General features: G+C 38.3%; 1 pseudogene; it reads right to left on the bottom strand.

The window, feature by feature from the left end:
• Window positions 1-2375: 2375 nt before the first annotated feature.
• LOC140929034 (uncharacterized) lies at window positions 2376-3256 on the bottom strand (annotated as a pseudogene).
• Window positions 3257-5000: the final 1744 nt, after the last annotated feature.

A 5000-nucleotide genomic window follows, 5' to 3' on the forward strand; every position in this document is an offset into this window, starting at 1 on the left:
CTGATCTTTCTCGATAACTCGTACCTGAAAGAACATTGCCTCAATGTCCGCAATCATGGTAACAGCATGTAGTCTGAACCTCATGATAAGACCCACAAGAGAGTTCAGCAGGTCGGGACCTGTCACCAGTTGATCATTCAACGAGGTTCCCTTGTATGAGGCTGCAGCGTCAAACACTACGCGAACCTTTCCCGGCTTATTGGGATTTGTCACAGCATAGTGCAGCAGGTACCGTGTATTCTTGGGTTCCTTAGCAGCAATCTCTGTGGGAGATAACTTTCTGGCACAGCCCTTGGCAATGTAGGTATCAACTGTGTCGTAGTAGGCTTTGGCTCTTTCACTCTCTTTATCCAAGCTTCGCTCCAGATTTGTAACTCTTCTCAGGTAGATTAAGGCCTGGGTCAAAAATGATTTTTGCCCCCCCCCCCCCCCCGCAAATTGAATGGAATTCGCGAGAATCTCGCGAGTTACCATAGTGACAATGAATCCGGCATCTCTCTGTGTCGCGCAATTCGCGAAGGACTTCCACCATTTTGAAATGTACATGTACAGTGAATGTTGTGCGAGGAAACCGTTTTGTTGATCAGATTGTGGTCACTGCAACTACCCAAAACAAGTAATGGAAAAAAGGTAAGACAATTGATGATGATGATGATGATACCTTTATTAAAGTGTCAAACTGTAATAGCGGTATATAACCACTAGGTGGGGACACTAAAATAAATTTAAAAAAATAAATCAATTAATAAATTAATTAAAAATTAAGAAAAACTATGTACAGTATAAGCAAGTGAGAAATTCGAGAGAACTATATACAATATGTACAAATGTATCCATTACTTATAAATAAAAAAAAAAATAATAAAAGATTAAGAAGTGCAAAGAGAGCAGTTAGAGGAGTTATTGTCATCTAATAGCATGCTAAGATCCACTTTTCTGATGTTATATTTGAAGGAGGACAACGTGGAAGCTTTTTTCACATTACTAGGAACAGAACTCCAAACCCTTGGGCCCATATACCTGAGCGAGTGCTTTCCAAAGGAGACTGTGTTGAATCTGGGTATAGTGAAGTCATGATTGCGCAGTTCATACTTAATTGCAGGCTGTTCAAAGAGAGTGCTAATGTATGCTGGGCACATGTTGTTTTTAACTTTATACATGAGAATAGCTATGTCCTGTAGTCGCCGGTTGTGTAGAGTAGATATCCCAGCCATAGATAGTAATTGACCATAGGACGAATGTTTATCACAATATGTAGCCCTAAGTGCTCTTTCCTGGATACGCTCTAGTCGTCTAGAATCACTAGCACGGCAAAAATGCCATATAAGGTGACAGTAGGTTAAATACGGGAGAACAGCTGCCTTATATAACTGTAACTTAGTTTGTGTGGGTATAAGGTTCCTGAGCCTCATGAGAACGCCTACCCGCTGGGCGCTCTTCTTAGAGATACTACTTATATGTTCATCAAAACGAAGATTGTTATCAATACAGACACCTAATAGCTTGAGACATTCAGTGGATCTGACTTCATGATTGTCAATCATAATACTGTCCATAGACTTCCTTCCGCAACCAAGTGCCATTGTCTGGTACTTGTCCAAATTTCCCTTTAGTAAATTAGCTCTGTACCATGAAGATGCTGACTCAGCGCAAACAGCAAGATCATCATGCACATCAGAGAGGGTGCTGCGAACGACATAAAACTGGTGGTCATCTGCATACATATTCATGTTCGCATCAACAGTATAAGTCAAATCGTTTTGGAAGATGTTCCAGATGAGAGGTCCAAATTTTTCTGTTGTTTTAAGGATTCAATAGAAGATTCTGATATTTTGACGATGCTGCTGGTGTTCGATGTGGCACTGAATCAACGCTATTAAGTCTTAAGCTTACATCTAAAAGATTTATTGAAACCTTGCTTGTGTCTTAGGTGAATTTATTGAGGCTATGTACATTTGAGACTAGATTTCAATACTTCCAAGATCAAGAATGAACTTAAAAAGTGATAAACTTTTTAACTCAAAACTCGAAAACCGGTCGTTCAGATACAAAGCCGTTTCGATACAAGTTGTTACGATACGAACTCAAGCAGTGAAATTGCACAAAAATTTGGTTCGCTTCAAGTAACGTTTACGTGTGAACAAGAAATTAACATTTTTGGTACAATGGCCAAAGCAGCTTCATAGTCTTCTTTTCTTGCAAGGTTACTTTTGAGCTTGATATGCATTGAGTCTAGTGTTTTTACTTCTTTGGTTTCACCTAACACCTCTGATACAGATTTAGCCAGTGTTGTCTTGAGCTGGCAAGATTCAGCAGACGTAGCCTGAGCAACAACTGCAGGAGTTGAATTGGTCAGCTCCTTCCCTGTCAGACTTTCAATTCTTGGTGTCAAGTTCTTCATCATCTTGTTGAAAGTCAGAAATGGCATTTTCGTACAGGGTGTCATTTTCATTTACTTCTTCGTCACTACTCTCATGATCAGTGGAATCATCATCTTCTAGAAACCCTGTATATTTTATGAATTGCAAATTGCCTTCATTGTCATAGATTCTCACTGCAGGGTGAGGGATGGGAATCTCATTGGTTATGCACTCCTTCCAACAATCTTTTAAGTATTTCTCTCCAGACTTGAGTGTATGAGTACGAAAGTGATGAAGTGGTGGGCCATCATCCTGGCTTTCCTTTTCATCAGGACCATCTAGGAATTCAACACCTGCCATGATATGATGCCACCAGGTGCCTTCACCGCAATGGAGTAAATCAGCTATTTTTTCAAGATGTGCTTGAAATGCATGTGGGTACTTAAGTATGATTCTGTGTGGTATGATGGTGTTTTGTGCTTTAGGCAAACAGCATACCAGCTTCCAAAGTCTACACTCTTGTTCTTTCACTGTGTCTCGCTGCTTGCTCTCCTCAGACTTAACCTCAGCTTGCATTCTAATGATTCCAGGGGTTATGAGTTCACCTGGTCTTCTGCTTGATGTTGCTGCAGAGATACTTGAAAAGGCATTGAAGTGACGTTCTTGCTGCTCGGTGTTTGTTGACCTAAGACAGACAATACAGTGTTGGATGGGAGCATGTACAATCAAAGAATGAAAGTACCGCCGATAAACTTCTTCTCAGTGAGAACGTTTGGCCTCCCAATGACCTCCTCACAGGCAATGGCATGAAGAAAGGTCTGATTGTGGAGTCTTAAAATGCTTTTTTGACAGCGCTTCTCTGGCCTTGAATATAGAATGCTTGATATTTCTGTCATGGTGTCTGCACCTTATCACTCACAAGTCCTTTTGAATAATGAATATATGATTATGTAGACATCATATGGTGCTAGGGTTACTTGATAGCCTTTTTATTTATATACTTTATATAGATATAATCAAATCATTTTTCTTTTTTACTTACTTTTGATACTGCCTAATGAATTTTCAATTCATAATAAATTTTTTTCTCTTTTGAACTTGTTATTCAGTGAGAGGATCAGGAAAGTCAATGTATTAATGTAAGTATTTTCTGTTCTAAAAGTTTGTTATATTTGTCACAAGCTTTCTGAAAATGATGATAATATTATAATCATAATAATGACTGCATGAAATTGTTAATTTTTTTTTAAAATAACCTTCATTAAGAACTTCACAAACAGTACTATTCATTACATATTTACATTACAGTGATAACAAAAGTACAAATTAAAGAAGGACAAGGGGAAAAGAGTAAATTTTATTTTGAAAATAATTTTCATGTGTGTACCTGTTCATAACAGTAGATGGCTGTGTTGAGGAAGACTGCATTAGAATAAAATATTATATCCATGTACAATAAAGTTGTTGCAAACCTCTAAGTTGTTTGGAAAGCACAATAGCCATCTCTCGATAGTCAGAACCACAAAGTTGCTCTTTAGTTTGTGCTACCAGCTCGATAGTCTTTTCGCATAGCTGTTTCTCTTCTTGAGAAAGGTGGTGCTTTAACTCAGATACCACATTGCAGATGTGTTCTTTCATGTCATGTAGTGGCTCTGTTGGAAGAACTTCATACATACCTGAAAAGAAAAAATTGAAGACAGACAAAAAAAAATAATGATGGTGAATAGTTACTGAAAGACATATAGTAATATTGTGACAAAGTATTTGGTCAAAATTTCATAGCGATGTGCAGAAAAAACAACAACTGGCAAATTAAACGTGAAAGAATTTGTTTTTTTTTTATGAATTTTTTTTAAATAAAAAAATGGCAATTTTGATTGAAAAAATTGAACCATTCTTAAGAAGGCACAGTTTTCAGACTGAGATGTAGAGATATGGCAAAATGTTGCAAGGAAGCTAATTGTTGAACTTCACTGTTGAAATCTCATTGTTCTAGAAACATTGTGATAGTAGCAAAAATATTATTCTTTACCCAAGTTGATATCGTGCATGTTCTTATCCTTCTCATTGATTAGCAAAGTTGGCACTCTTTGCACACCCTTCAGGTGCTCTTTCAGGCTTGTCTGTAAATTTTTCTTCAATCGTTCATCTTTCAATCCCCTTGCTACACACTCATTTCTCAACTCCTCCACAATTGCTGCTGTGGTCCATCACCGTGAAAGAAACGCATCACATCATGTACATGTGATCCCTTCCTTGTAGTTAAGTTGTTTTGTAGCTGCTCTAAACATTCTCGCCTTGTGTCAACGTAGGCCACTTCCTTTGCAGTGCACCTTCCAAGGATTTATATGTGAGGCCTTTCTACCAGCGCTGGGACATCAATGTCACTGTGCCCTTTTTCTCTCATTTCTGCAGAGGAATAGTAAAGTGCCGGATCATAAAGACACTAAATAAGATACAGGAGATGGCCATGGTTTAGAATTGTTGAGCCTTTCCCCCATATCATCAGATGTCTAGTTCTTTCAAATATTATAAGTCGTTCTCTTCTTTGACCTGGAGTATCCCTGAGATGGCCCTCATCTCCAAGCACTCTTAGCCGCTGAGATATCTGATCATCACTCATTTGTGCATAGTCATCAT

Source organism: Porites lutea, chromosome 1 (assembly GCF_958299795.1).
Source record: "Porites lutea chromosome 1, jaPorLute2.1, whole genome shotgun sequence".
NCBI lineage: Eukaryota > Metazoa > Cnidaria > Anthozoa > Scleractinia > Poritidae > Porites > Porites lutea.